The following is a 16,103-nucleotide window of genomic DNA, read 5'->3' as shown; positions in this document are numbered from 1 at the left end:
CCTGTCTGTCCGTGTCCCCCAAGGTTCAGTTCTAGGACCCCTACTCTTCTCCATCTACACCTTAGGCTTGGGACAGCTCAGTCTCATGGCTTCCATTATCACCTCTATGCCGATAACACTCGGATCTACCTCTCTGGACCAGATATCTCCTCCCTACTAACCAAAATCCCACAATGTCTGTCCGTTATTTCAGCCTTCTCTGCTAGATTTCTAAAACTTAACATGGACAAAACAGAATTCATCATCTTTCCGCCATCTCAATCAACCCCCCCAACTGACCTATCTATCAACGTCAATGGCTGTCCACTCTCCCCAGTCCCTCAAACTCACTGCCTTGGAGTAACCCTGGACTCTGATTTCTCCTTCAAACCACATATCCAAGCCCTTTCCACTTCCTGCCGACTGCAACTCAAAAATATCTCCCGGAACCGCACATTCCTCAACCATGAATCTGCAAAAACACTAGTGCATGCCCTCATCTCCCATCTCGACTACTGCAACCTCCTGCTCTGTGGCCTTCCTTTCCAATGCATCCTAAACTCTGCTGCCCGACTAATCCACCTGTCCCCGCGCTATTCCCCGGCCTCTCATCTAAGTCAATCTCTTCACTGGCTCCCCATTTGCTCAGAGACTCCAGTTCAAAACCCTAACCATGGCATACAAAGCCATTCACAACCTGTCTCCTCCATATATCTCTGACCTAGTCTCCCGTTACATACCCACACGCAAGATCCGATCCTCACAAGATCGCCTTCTCTACGCCCCTCTTATCTCCTCCTCCCAGAAAAGCATACAAGATTTCTCCCGTGCATCCCCCCTACTCTGGAACTCTCTACCCCAACATATCAGACTCTAGCCGACCGTGGAAACCTTCAAAAGGAACCTGAAGACCCACCTCTTCCGACAAGCCTACAACCTGCATTAACCATCGCTCCACGACCAGCGTTACCCTCACCTACTGTATCCTCACCCATCCCTTGTAGATTGTGAGCCCTCACTGGCAGGGTCCTTGCTCCTCCTGTACCAGTCGCCATCACGTTTTGTTCAAGATTATTGTAATTGGTTTCGCTATATCTACACCCCTTTTTCAGAAGTAAAGCACCATGGAATAAATGGCACTATAATAAATAATCCGCCAAATCAAGTCTTGCCCACCATACAAGCAAGATCACTCTACACAACACATTTACGCTACTCCAGAATCCAGTGGTAGCAGCGTTGGGCTATTTTCACACACTATGTTTTGCAGAAGATTTTTATGCAAATTTTCAGCTGCGTCTGGCAGTACCAGCAAAGTGTATGAGAAACCAGAATTCTCTGTTCACACATGTTGCTTTTTCTTTGCTGCCTATTTTCTGCCTTGCTTGTGTATTTGGAAAATAGAGCATGTCACTTCATTCAGCAGCGTTTTTTCACCCATATTTGCAGCGTTTTTGATGGCAAAATAGAATGGGATTGTTTGTTTTTTTTCACAGAACTTTATGTACATGCATAAAGAGACAGAAGGACAGTGAAAAAAACGCAGCAAAACCTGCTTTTTTGACACAGGAGTTTTCCCGCCAAAGAAAAGTTGTCAGCAGATTTAGCTGCAGAAAAAACACAGACACATTGCAATTCAGTTACAAAGGAAACAGCGAATGGTCTTGTAAATAAACAGCTGCTGATGTTAAAAAAAATAAAAACAAACCTTCAAGTTTTCTGGATGAAACAGAACGATTTTTTTTTTTTTCTTTTAATACGCTTTTGTCAACCCATCCTTACACTGTAAACCTATGGAGCCTTGAGAGGATTCAAAAACCAGAGGACTAGCTGTTGCTGAAAGATCATATATTTGTATACTATAAGTATCTGTACCAATTAGAGAACACAGCGGTGCTTCAGGGCGCATGTTTAAGGCAAAGTTGTGTGCACATAACCAGTACAGCAGCATGCAGAGTCCCAATTGAGACTATAAATTCCCACTAGATGCAATGCTTCTAGGACAGAATACTTGTGTAACACAAGTTTGGAAAGGGAAAAAACTTGTGCAAGTATACAAGTTTGTACACTAGGGTATAGCAGTTTACGGTCTACTTTTTATTGCAATAAGTGCAAGTTCCAGCTAATTAGTGACTGTGGGTGACAATTTTATCTACACGATTGTGTGAAGAGAACAAGACCGCCAGATCACCTTATAAAATGTCTACATTTGGAGGTACAGTTTAAAGTGAGTCAGCTTTTTTCCCCCCATGCTCTAATCCACTACCTCATTATACAGCTATTTAATAGCTACACAAGCATGTTTGAAGCTGAATAATGAAAAGTACAGAAAATGAAGAAAATGTATGTACCGTATGTGTTGTATTAAAAGTTCTTACTAATCATCTGGGCAGACACATTTCTCTGAATAATCAAGCAGTCCAGGCTGGTCTTGTAGGCATGCAATCAAGTGATGAGTGCACATCCTGGCATTATCAGAGCCAGTACATGGGTTGCAATTTGGATTATTGCTAATTGTTTATCGCGCTACCTTGCAGGTAATAATGCGACCCAAATCACTTGCAATATGTTGCAATGTAGCAGTGGAATACATCTTTGGCTATGGGACTTGAGCGGTGGCCAAATTAGATGTGCAACCCTAAGCCTTACAGAAAATGCATATTTACTTGATTAATTTTGTGCATCGAGACTGGGATTAAGTAAAATTCAGAGTGGAAACCAATAGCAGAAGTAGATGAGATTTTTCATATACATGCCATATCTATTTTTTGTGCAAAAGGTATGACAAAATCTGCCACAAAACCATGTAGTCCATGGGAATTTTACCACCGATTACAGTTTTGCTGCAAAATCCACTTTTAGGTACATGAAACCTAAGGTCATGTTCACACGTTGCGTTTTTGCAACTTTTTATGCAAGTTAAAGGTTGCTTTTTACAGTACCAGAAAAACTTGATTTCAGAAACCATGAACACGCTTATTTTCAGCGCTGTTGAGTCGGAGTCCATTTTGGTGGAGTTGGTATAAAATGGACCAATTCCGACTCCTAAAATATATAATAAATTGGGTACAGTAGTTCAAGGCAGTTTGTGGTGAATATTTTGTTCCTAAGAATTTGGGAAAGTTATGAAGTGTCCTATAAATGTCTGTCCTATTCCTGATCTAAGGGTCTAGACTTTTAGCTGAGATGAATCTGGGCTACAGTAAATTTATCACTTAAACATGAGCCATGTATGAGGGAGTCTGTGTCATGGAAATTGAGGATTCGGAGGTTTGGCTTACCAACTCCACAGCCCTGCTTATTTTTCCCTGACTGAATTGGAAAACGGCAGTGGTTTGGGGTTGTTTTAAGCATGTCAATTTTTTTTTTTTTTTTCACCCATAGAAAACAATCAGAAAGTGAAAAAACACAAGGCCATTTGGTGAATTTAAGAAAAAAAGAAAAAAAAAAATGGTTTAGATAGTGATGAGCAAGTATGCTCAAGTCACCACTATTCGGTACTTGCTCTAGCATCACAGTACTCAGTAGGTTCGGTGCTCGGCGAGTATTTTTCGAATGCTCGGGTGGGAGCTCTGGTCCCTGCCCTGCATTTTTGGAGCTTTTTAGACAGTCAATTAACATGCAGGGATTACCTGCCAGTCACTGTGATGCCGCAGCCATGTTGGTTGTAGCATTATAGTGATTGGCTAGCCGCAGTGTCATCAGGTCTATATCAGACCCGGTGACCCTATGCTCATCACAGTGTACACTTCAGACAGGCAGAGTAGGGAGAGGTGCTGCCGAGCTAGGGAAAGAATTGGCGGTTTATTAGTGAGGTATTACGTATGTAGCTGTGGAATATCTATCTGAACGAACAGTCCTTTTAAAGAACTAATCCAGCTGCATATATTACTGGTGATAGCAGGAGTTAGGCGCATCTGCCTGTCAACTGAAAATGCTGACAGGCTGACTTACCAAAATGAACAAGGGCTGGATTGGGCCAGACTTCTCAACACCACCGAATGATAGCAATGGAACAAAGTCAAATCCAGTGGCTTATTTTGGGCGGTGGGGGTGGGGTCTATTCCCATACACCTCTTCACACCCAGACATGGCTATACGCTTCCTGATTTTGTCTATTTTCTGTTGTCCTCCTCCTTCTCCTCTACCATCATATCACCAGGGTGATTGTGATGCAACACCCACATTTATTTTTATTTTTTTTAGGGTGTTTATGATGCCCGTAGGAAAAAAAAATAAATAAAATATTCTAGGTTCTTCAAAGTAGCCACCTTTCAAGACTAAATTGATTATTTTGCGGACCTGGTCTTCTGGGAGGAAGCAGGCGTTGAGACGAGAATCCAGGATTAGACCTAGGAAGACCTGAGTCCTTGAGGAGGTTAATTTTGACTTTTGGGTATTTACCAACCACCCTAGCTGTTGCAACACCGCCGCGACTTCTAGAAGTTGACTGGAGCAGTGGACTTCTGATATTCCTATTACCAAAATGTCGTCTAAATAGGGAACGATCACTACGTTTTTGATTCGTAGAAAGGCTGTTACTTCCATTATTAACTTTGTGAATATTCTCGGGGCTATGGAGAGGCCGAAGGCTAGGGCAGTAAACTGAAAATGCCTCAGCTCTTTCTGAATGAACTGGGCTACTCTCAGATATTTCTGGTAGTCTGGATGAATTGGGACGTGATAATATGCGTCTTTCAAGTTTATTACTGCCATAAAGCAATTGTGGTGCAAGAGCTTCACTGCTGAGCCTACTGACTCCATCTTGAAAGTTTGGTTCTCCATCAACTGGTTTAGACTCATGAGGTTGATGATGGTCCTTAAGGACCCATTGATTTATTTGTTTTTTTTATCATGAACAGAGGGGAATAGAATCCCTTCCTCCTCTGTGGTATCGGAACTTCGAGAAGGACAAGTTTCTCTACTAGCCCTAATATTTCTGACTCCAGGGCTCTCTGTTCTTCCTGGACCTTCCTCTTGGGGGTAATCATAAAGGTCCGGCGAGGAATCTGGCTGAACCGTATCTTCAGGCCACCACTCACAACATTCATAATCAAAGGGGTTTGATGTAATGGCTTCCCAAGCTGGAATAAAGTGGGAAAGCCTCCCCCCTACCTCCAGCCTGGCATCATTGGGAAGATCCTCCAAACATATAGCCTGACTCCTTCTTGGATTTGGACTCGCATCTTCTCATGTCTCCCAGAGGGTGACCCCGATTAAATTTTCTCCTCCAAAAACTAAATCTTTTTGGAGTCACCTGAAAATCCTGGGAACCCTTTGTTCTTATCGCCAGCCTTCTCTAAGAGGTCATCCATATTCTGGCCAAACAGGAGTCTGCCGTCACACGGGAGGGAACATAATTTAGGTTGTAGGTCGCCTGGACAACCCTTGAGCCACAAGGCCCGTCTGGCAGCATTAGACAGACTTGCTGATCTAGCCGAGAGTATAACAGAGTCCACTGAAGAGTCTGCTAGAAAAGCCGACGCTGCCTGCATTAGGGGCAGATTTGAAAGGATTCTATCCCTAGGGATCTTTTTATCCCTAAGTTGGTCTTCCAATTGTTAGAGCCACACCATGAGAGACCTTGCCACACAGGTGCCAGCTACAGCAGGCTTCAGGCCTCCTGCTGCAGCTTCCCAAGTGTGACGTAGAAAGGAGTCAGCCTTTTTATCAAGGGCATCCTTTAAGACGCTTGAATCTTGAATCCTCCAAGGGTAGGGAAGATTTTTTGGATGACCTGGCTACAGTCCCGTCAACTTTGGGGATTTTATCCCAAGGCTCAGAGTCCTTCTCCTCAAAGGGGTACCCTTTTAGAGAAGGAGGGTAAGGCCCCTGATCTCTCTGGTTTCTTCCACTCTGTCAATGAGGCCCTGAATTTTAGTGTTTACTGGGAAGGAGCATATTTTTTTTTTCTCCAAGGCCCACAAACATAACGTCTTCCCGGGATTTGGATGCTTTCTCCTCCCCCAGACCCATGGTTGATCTGACCAGTTTGCCCGTACCCTCAATGGGGAAGCAGGGTCTACTGTTATCCAATGAGGAAGGGGATGATGAATCACTCAGCCATAATCCTTGGACTGCGAGGAATCAGAGTTGGAGGAGACATCTCTATGGGATCTTTTTTTCCCTCTTAACCCCTTCAGGGGTCCCTGAACCTCTGCATGGACTATGGATTTCAGATTGGATGCGAAATCCAGAGAATTTTCTGCTATAGTTTTATTAATGCAGTTCAGGCAAAGCAGCTTTTGCCAATCTATGGGAAGGGAAGTTTGGCATAGGGCACAAATGCTGTGCTTTTGCTTGGCGCTACTCTTCTTAGGCTCCTACAGAAGGAAGCACATAAGAGACTTCCCATTACAAAAAGGTGACATTCACGAAGATCACTCACCCCTAAAGTCACAGACTGGTACAGGCCAGTGCCCGCTCTTCGACACCAGAACAGACCCAGGTAAGTGTTCTTTTCCAGACAGGTTCCCATAAAGGGCAGGAAACCAACTGAAGCGAGGGAGAGGTACCGCCCTTTTATTTCAGACGGTTTCCAGTCCTTGATGAGGCGGATCCCTCTCTCAAGGTGTGCTGTCATGGGTGAGGGGAAAATATCAGTTATGGGTCTCAACAAATGTTGTTTTTTTCTTTTGACCACTAAAATACTAACACTTATAAAATCTGGCATCACTATAATCATACTGGCCTTAAGAAAACTGCCAGTTTTTCCCCACCAAATAAATGCTCTACAAATTGTACAAAACAATAAAACCATATCTTTTCCCCATCATTCTACCACATGTGGAATTTCTCTCCCTGTTTTTGCAGTACCTTATATAGTAAAGTGAATGGTGACATTCAAAACTACAAATTGCCCCACAAAAAAAACCCCTCCTATGGCTATAGTGACAAATGTAGACATGTGGCACCTTGATGCTCTCTGCAAAATAAGCCAGCAAAATTGTAACAACTGTCAAATAGTTATCTCAAACATACTCTCAAGGTGGCATGAAGAAAGCATGCCATCACTGCAATTGATAACTCATGTTAGCATATAAAGCTAGCCATACACAAGATCCCTCTGGACCACTCTGGAGTCCTACATAACCAATCCTCATTTCACTTCTGCAGTCAGGACCCTGCAGTCAGGAGACATGATGCACAAATTGAACAACATTTTTTACTTCTCTATAGGTGCAACTTTGAGTAATTTCTCTATACAGCCAGAAAATGTTTCAGAAACCAAACAATAAATAGAAAGAAGAATAAGAAAAAATAATTAAGTTCTAAATCAAACAGATGTAAACGGACTCCTACTTCTCACTTCATTTACAAGACAAATCACACCAGTCAAATCCTAAAATTGCTTACAGGAGAAAAAGCATAGAGAGACATCAAATCATCCCTGTGGCATGTCAATGAAATACTAAAGTTTATGGCCAGTTTTAGAGGCTCATGAAGACTACAAGTAAGGAAATACTTGAAATTGATGCACAACAATCCTACAAGTTCAGCGATAACAGTTATGGTTTATAATTTCACCAAAAAGACTAAAAATATATATCATATATACACAAACATACATTCGTGTGTTAGTCAAAATATATCCAATACCAATCCATTGCTGGACACGCAAGCTGACAATGACCAAATTCTAAATCAGCACAATAGGATGGGAGCAAAATCACATGTCACAGCAATTCCCTATTGGTCATTGGAAAATATATCTATACTGGGCCCCTTATAGTTAGACACTCCCAGAAGCGTTGGCAAAACGGCATCGGGGTGGAGAGGACACTGCTTTACTTTTGCATATGTGGCCGGCTGATTAGGCAACTTTACCCTTAGGCTGTGTGCCCACTATGCGTTTAAGCGTTTCCGCAGCGGCAATTCCACTGCAGAAACGCTTTAAAAACGCTTGGTAGAAGGTCTGCCATGTTCCCCAATGATAATCCGCATGTGCTGTGCACACGCTGCGGAAATTTCTGTTATGGATCATCATTGCGGAAAAATACGCAGCACTACCAATTATTTTGTGTAATCGCGGCGTTTTTGCATTGAATAGCTTAATATCCGCATGACTACATATGCACATGCGGATATTAAGCAATTCAATGTGCGGATGGTACCCGGGTCTGGAGAAGATGAGACTCTCCTCCAGACCCGGGTACCATAGAACCTGTATAAAAAAAAAATATATATATACATTATACTCACCTTCCGATGTCCCCCGGTCTTTTCTCCGCTGCGTCCTGGCTCCCTGACTGCTCGTGATGGTCTAAAAGGACCTGCCATGACGTCATTTAGTTATGTGACGGGTCACGCGACCGCGGACGTTGGCAGTCGCGTAACCTGTCACATGACTAAATGACGTCATGGAAGGTCCTTTTACACAACCGCGAGACACAGGGAAGACCGGACGCATCGGAGAAGGAGACCGGGGGCCATCGGAAGGGGAGTATAATTTTTTTTTTTTACCATTTGTACTTTTTTTTTTTTTTAACTAACTTGGTCACACTATATAAAATCCATGCCGGTTGCATGGATTTATATAGTGTGACCAAGTTGTCAAGCACTTTCCAAGTGATGCTAAAATCGCTTGGAAAAAGCGCTTGACAACCTGCATGTGATATCGCTTCACTTCCGCTTGTCCCTGGCAGGAAAAACGCATGTAAAATCCGCATGCGTTTTTTCTGCATCGTGGGCACTTAGCTGGCCATTGCCATCAGGCTTTCATAGAGGACACACACCTAGATAGAAAGTTTGTTAGTCTGTTAATTGCTTTGCACTTTATATTTCACTAGGGGTGAATATTAAGCATAAAGGCATTTTTCATTTTGGGACCCGGAATTCATCCATTTCATCCTTACCTTGTTTGATTCTCATTAATAGATGCTAATTATAGACTTATGGTAGTTCTTGGATTGCCCTTTCTACAGATTGAGGTGTGACTTGCTATTTTCTTTGTGTTTTATATTTCCATCTTCTGATTATTATTAGCCTGGATAGGGATTACAATCCCATCTATGCACATGACCTTTTTGGAGGTTGTTGCCCTGCCTTTTAAATTGTTTTTATATTTTTTCTTTGATTAAATAAAATTTATGTTTTATCATAAAAGCTGGAATCTCTCGTTTTCTAGACAGCTATGGATTGTGCAGATTTAGATTTTGGTTATACACATTAATGTGTCAAATAGTACCACACAAAGTATTTTTCAAAACCTTGCATTAAGCCAAACCTTCTAAACATCATTACTACTTCTACGGTGATAATTAACAAGCAAATGTCTTCAAAACATCTTCTGAAAGAGTTGGTGTAAAGTTAACAGCAGCATGTGACAGCTCGTCAGCAAGTGCAAATCATTAACACGTGGTTGAACAATACAGAACTCAGGATTGCAGCTTTCAAATAAAAATGCAGCGGGTAATACCAGGAAGAAACGAAAAACAAAACACAATGCTGTTTCTTGGGCAATTCAGAGAAAAACAAAACATTCTGCTTTCAGAGGACATCTCCAGCATAATAAAGTTAACAGGACAATCAATCTTCCACTGGTCCAAAGTATTAATGGAAGCTTTGAGTATTGCATTAGGTTTCTGATCTAATTTCACCAATTGAACACACTAAATGGCAATCAGTGCATGGAAATGTGTGACTTAACACCAGCACCGCCACTGATCAGCCATTGCCAGCTCCAGCAGTGCCAGGGCAAAAAAAGTTGAAGCAAGCCAGCAACACCAGACTAAACCTCATAGTCGCATATAATTTGCCATAATCAAGATATTACACCATACACATCTAGTTTCACTCAAAAAGTAGCTGAAAAATTGTCCAATGAAAATGTTGGCCGACTTATGTGCTCAGCCAGCATGTATGTACATGGCAGATCTGTGCATGGAGCCTGTGCAGTCAGAAGCTGACCACAGATGTATTCCCCTACTAGCAAAACTAGAACAGAATACATCTTCAAACTTCCATATAAAGTCTAAGGCAGGAGGAACAGCAGAGGCTTTATGGACTTGACAGACCTATTACATCCATATACAACATATGTACATGGATACAGCCATATGTATGAAGATCCAGACCCACTTTTAGGAGTCTAAAGTAGTGACAGTTCAACTTCATGTTCAATCAGAAGCTTACACTACTGGCTCCATCCATTCTTTATCCTTCAGCTGAGCTCCTGTGTATTTACACCAAATATCAGCACAGACCATGTCAATTAAAGAATATAATTGAACTATAAACCTCTACAGGATAAAATGCACCAAAATGACAGAGAATCAGTTATCAAATCGCAGTTCATTTGAAGAACGCTTCACTTCCGCTTGTCCCTGGCAGGAAAACGTATGTACAATCCACATGTGTTTTTTCTGCCAGGGAGATGCAGAAACGCTCAGGAAAAAATCCTGAGCATTTCTGCATCGTGGGCACATAGCCTTTCAGTTATCTATGAGGCATTATGAATTTGAAAAGCTCCAGGAGCACGCACTGAAGGTTTCCATAAGCCTCCTATGCAACCATTATACGTAATGAAGGGTGCCACCACAGAAGTTTTGTTTGCTGCACTTTTCTATACAGATTAAGCATAAAAATTGTAATATATACTGATAAATGCCACTGTATGGCTACATGGTGGAATACGCCAAGGCCTTCTGTTGGAGGTATAAGTCTTCTGAAACCTACCTCTCGTATTATAAAACCGTAGGCCTCAATTGATCAAGACTTAAAGTTTTGTATGACACTCTTGATGAAGTGTCAGAAGCGACAAACTCAGAAAGGAGCTTTCCCACGAACAAAGAACATTTTAATTCAATAAATCATGGAATCCTAATATGTAGTAGGTGTAATAATTATATTAGCAAATACATCCAATTAGAAATGTAGTATAGTATTTTTGATTGGCTATGTCTCTTACCTCATGTGCAGATAATACAGGACCTTAGGTATCCATGGTTACGTCCACTGAAAGTCAGTTAGCTGCTAGTGGTCGTAACCATGGATACCTAAGGTCCTGTGATGCCTGCACATGAGGTAAGACATAGCGAATCAAAAATACTATACTACATTTCTAATTGGAGATATTTGCTATTATTATTATTACAGCTACTACATATTGGGATAGGATCTTGGAGATGGGAATACCCCTTTAAGGCTATGTTCAGACATTGAGTTTTTGCTGCATTTATGTAAACTTTAAGCTGCGAATTACAGTACCAGCAAAAGCTATGAGATTTCAGAAATTTCATGCACACATTGTTTTTTTTTCTGACTGAATTGAAAACAAATGCTACGTTTTTGCAAACTGCAGCATGTCCCTTTTGGCGTTTTTCTCACCCACAGAAAGCAATGAGTAAGTACAAAAATGCAACAAAAAACAGGTATCAGGTTTTGCTGCTTTTTGGTGCAGAAATCTAAGGAAGTTGCATTAGTTTGGGGGGGCACTAAACAATCAGCATGCACAAGAGACAATAAAAAAGCAGCAAAAAGCAACAAAACCTGCTGTTAAGTAGCTTCTTTACTGCCAAGGGGAGGTTTTGCCTGCAGAGAAAAAACAAACACGCAGCAAAAACAAATTGTGTGAACATAGCCTAAACTGGCTTAAAATCTGCAAGTTGTTACATTTTTAATACAGCCTTTTGACAGATTTTACCCAAAAATTTTTTTAAGAAATTGTGGCTTAAGTGAATAAATCCTAAATGAAAACATTCTCGCTCTTGGGTATAACTATTCACATGATCTTCATTATCGGTTATGAGACAAAAAAAAAAACAAAGAAGAAACAAATACCAACTCGATAGTAACTACACCATTCTAGTTTTGATAATAAGTTTCTATGTAAACATAAAACATTCATGAAATCTACAGAACTCGTGTAAGGAAATAAGTAGTAAACTGTCACAAGGGATCACTACTACAACACAAAACACCACTGGTTCATTCACATCCACACCTCCTGTACACACTCATACCTTAGATTAGAGAAGGATAGCTAATAAACATATTGCTGCCGTTTTACGTTTGCCACAAATGCAAAAGTGCTAAAATGTCCACAAGCCAAAGTTACAATCCAGCCTGGGAGCCCCAGACAATAACTACAATGATAGGAAGTAATCAGGAACACATTATCACACATGCGCAATTTACACAACATATTTAGTCATGTACATGACGTTTGGTCACACTGATAATCATGATGTTTAGACCAAATTTGAGTTAAGAAATCATTCTATGAAGATGAGCTGCAAGTTTATGCTGTATGTATGTTTCGCTGGGTCGGTTGTCCACGTACGTTATAAAAAAAAAAATTAATAATTTAAAGAATTCATGCACTCTAAAGAATGGGCTGGTGGCTAACACATAGCACTTGGATGCCATCTTTGTTGCAGCCATGTGTGGTCTGTTTAAATCATGGATGTGAGAATAAGGCCTAAGGCTAGGAAACTGCGAGGCCAAAGATCAATCTATTCCGCTGCTGTGCCACAGTAGTGGAGAAAAAGAAAGCAGCAGGTCTGGGTTACATGCAACTTGCTATCTTAACACAACCACATTTACTTACAACATGGGGCTGCACCGTGACCATATGCCGATTTATGCTGTGGATTTTTACAGTGCACTTTATACTTTAAATCTGTGATAAATCCACAACAGAAATCCTGTGCGGACATACCATACCTTTCCATGAATACATTTTTTTTAACCCTATTGGCTTGCTTGGTCACTCAACCTTCTACTCTCAGCATTGGTTGGCACACGCTGCAGCCAATCACTGGGATTAGGAAATGCTGATGCAGCTTGCACAAGGCCGCTGAATCCAGTGACTGGCTGCAGTGGTCACAGGTAGTTTAGTCCTGATGCCACACCGACAGACTGTCAAAGATGGGATGAGCTGATTTTATCTAACCTACAACAATCTGATGGTGGTATATAGCGCTATTAATACCACAGCGCTTTAGGGTTACAAGATTTATTCATGGAAACCCCCTTTAAGTGGCATGGGCTTGCTGCAGTGTAGCTGCACACCTCACCTGATGGGCATACATGAGCAGCCTAAGTACAGGTGCAGAAGGCTCCTCTACAGAGGGGACAAGTCCTGGAGGGGCTTCCACTCACTGGCAGTAAACATGATGGATCCAGGCAGGTGAAAGTTGTGTACATGACCGGTGTGATGCCATGCGGTGCGGCGGTCGGTGTGGGCCCCGGATGGTGAGGCCGGGCAGGCTGCGGCGGGCTCCGGGCAGCTCTCCTCGCCGCGCGGCCTCTCCCTGCCCCTCCCTCTGGCAGCACGTGATGCGCACGGAGCTCTCCACACACTGAGCAGCAACATTTCTGGAAATTTCCACTCCGCCAACAAGTCGTCAGAGCCCGGGAGAAGAGCGGAGCCGGCCGCATCCGCCCCGCACCCACTACAGCCGGGGCGACGGCCTCAGGAAAGTCCCCTGGAAGCCTGCGGCCTAGTGGTGGGAGCTCGGCAGCTCCCCTCCATGCGGGCCGGCTGCGGCAGTCACACCATCACCTGACACCCCCACAGCAGCCATTCTGGCGGGCTACAAGTAGTCGGAGCAGGCACACGTGGGCGCCGCTCGTGTACGCGGCACACACCCCTCGGCCCCACCGTCACGTACACACGCGGCCACTTACCGAGAGCGGAGCTGCCTCTTCCTCAGACGTGGGGCGGGTATGGTCCGGAATAAGCCCCCGACCAGCGCACATAGACCTGGCGCGGAGCGGTGTCCCGGGGCCGGCGGTGAGGTGCGGTGTGGCGGCAGAGAGGCGGCAGCTATCCGCCCTTGGGCTCCAATGAATGAGGAGGGGGGAGTGTAGGCCCGCGGCCGCGCACAGTAATGAATGGCTGCTACAATCTCTCCGGGGGTCCTAACACATTGTACCAGACGCTTCCCGGGCGGCTGACTGCGAGGCGGGAGCTGGTTTTCAAGTTTCTCGCCGTGACTGAGGGAGTAAGCGGGCGGGCAGGCTGAAAGACGCGCTTCTTCTGCTCTACTGCCACACACTCGTAACCGGCTGAAACCGGTTCAGACTGGGACATTCCATCTCCGTTTAGTTCTCAAGCCCATGGCGCCGCCGAGCGTTTGGAAACCTGTGTAACTCCGCCTCACTCGTAAGCTGATTGGTTGGCAGCCTAATGAGGGGCGAGCTGATTGGCTATCGCGTCAGTCCATCACCTCGCACATAGTCACGCCCTCTTTCCTTTCTATTTTTTTTATTTTAGCTCTTTGCCGCGAAGCGACTATGGAAGAGGTTGCGATGACGTAGGAGGAGACTCGGGCTGTGATTGGCTGCACTGTGATGCCACTCATGGAGCAGGGTTTGGTTACCGTAGAAACAAGAGCCTTTTTAACCCGCCAGTGTAGGCTGTATACGAGTGTGTGGTACCCAGTACATAGCAGGGCTGGGGGCAGCGTTGACCTGGTGCTAACTAGTCCTGGACTAGCAGGGGCCTGTTGGCTAGAGGGCATGGACGTCAGAGGGCAAGGTTTGGTTGCCTTGGAAACGGCACTTTCTCCCCTGCAGCGATGTCACTAATGTGAGGCTGGCACCCATTCCCATACTGCACATGTCCCTGCAGGGGCTGTTGTCAGTGCAAAGTATGGGGAGACCTCAATAATCGCCCTGTCCGTTAACTCCTTCAGGACCCAGTCGTTATTTCGTTTTTGTGCTTTCGTATTTCTTTTCCTCGTCTTCAAAGAACCAGAATTTTTTTTCTCCCGTCACTATAGAGCCATGTGAGGACTCGGGGCTTTTTTGCAGATGAGTTGTCGTTCTATATGACTGTTCATTTTTGGGGGAAAAAAGTTCAAATTTTGGTGAAAAAAATGCAATTCTGCCACTTACTTTTATTTATGTATATTTACTATAGTCATTGTGTGATAAGATAACCTGGAAATACGAGTCTCCGGGATGGTGACGGCGATGCCAAACTTGTACGATCATTTTAGATCTTTCAAAAAAAAAAAAATATTAGCCTTGTAAATTTTTTATTCTGCTGTATGTGTGTGTGTGTGTGGGGGGGGGGGGGTTATGGTGAGCTAGAGGTTTTATATCATTTTGGGGTATGCCATTTTTGATACATTTTTTTTCTTTTTTAAAACCACGTTTTTGAAGATGCAAATTAAGGTAACTCATTTTTTAACTATATATACACACACACACACACAAACCAAAGAAACCTGACCAGCACCTCCTAGTGTGAACTGGTGCCAGCTGCTGTAAGTATAAAATATATCAAAAGAATGCTGCAGCACTCCATATGGCCAAGATACGTCTTATCAATGAAAATATTAGATCTAAACTGTTTTGCTCAGCAACAAGTACTTACAAAAAACCAAGGTTTTTAGCGCATAAATTGGCCAATTCATGTGTGCCCATCAACCACGGGTAACTACTCTGCCTTCCTTGCCACTTTTCGGCTACAAGCCTACAACTAAACGGACAAACGTCTTCTGGGCTAAAAACACCTACATTTAAAGGGCAAGCAGAGCTGTTTATACAACACCTGCTGGTTAATGGGAGCTGAGCAAAACAGTTTAGATCTAATATTTTCATTGTCAAGACGTATCTTGGCCTCACGGAGTGCTGCTGCATTCTTTTGCTATAGATATATATATACAGTACCGACCAAAAGTTTGGACACACCTCATTTAAAGATTTTTCTGTATTTTCATGACTTTGAAAATTGTACATTCACACTGAAGGCATCAAAACTATGAATTAACACATGTGGAATTATATACTTAACAAAAAAGTGTGAAACAACTGAAAATATGTCTTATATTCTAGGTTCTTCAAAGTAGCCACCTTTTGCTTTGATGACTGCTTTGCACACTCTTGGCATTCTCTTGATGAGCTTCAAGAGGTAGTCACCGGAAATGGTCTTCCAACAATCTTGAAGGAGTTCCCAGAGATGCTTAGCACTTGTTGGCCCTTTTTCCTTCACTCTGTGGTCCAGCTCACCCCAAACCATCTCGATTGGGTTCAGGTCTGGTCACTGTGGAGGCCAGGTCATCTGGCGTAGCACCCCATCACTCTCCTTCTTGGTCAAATAGCCCTTACACAGCCTGGAGGTGTGTTTGGGGTCATTGTACCGTTGAAAAATAAGTGATGGTCCAACTAAA

The 16,103-nt window shown here is 43.2% G+C and overlaps 1 protein-coding gene across 1 annotated transcript in view; it reads right to left on the bottom strand.

Moving 5' to 3' along the window:
* Window positions 1–14,090, bottom strand: part of XPO1 (exportin 1) — a 59,136-nt gene extending 45,046 nt beyond the window's left edge. Inside the window, exon 1 of the mRNA XM_073672309.1 lies at window positions 13,612–14,090. The gene's annotated coding sequence lies outside the window, so the exon portion shown is untranslated. The remainder of the gene's footprint in view (window positions 1–13,611) is intronic.
* Window positions 14,091–16,103: the final 2,013 nt, after the last annotated feature.

This window comes from Phyllobates terribilis, unplaced genomic scaffold (genome assembly GCF_046119375.1).
Source record: "Phyllobates terribilis strain yellow unplaced genomic scaffold, ASM4611937v1 Scaffold_3__8_contigs__length_932513732, whole genome shotgun sequence".
NCBI lineage: Eukaryota > Metazoa > Chordata > Amphibia > Anura > Dendrobatidae > Phyllobates > Phyllobates terribilis.
Note: the sequence above shows the minus strand (reverse complement) of the source record. Positions and strands in the feature narration are given on the sequence as shown.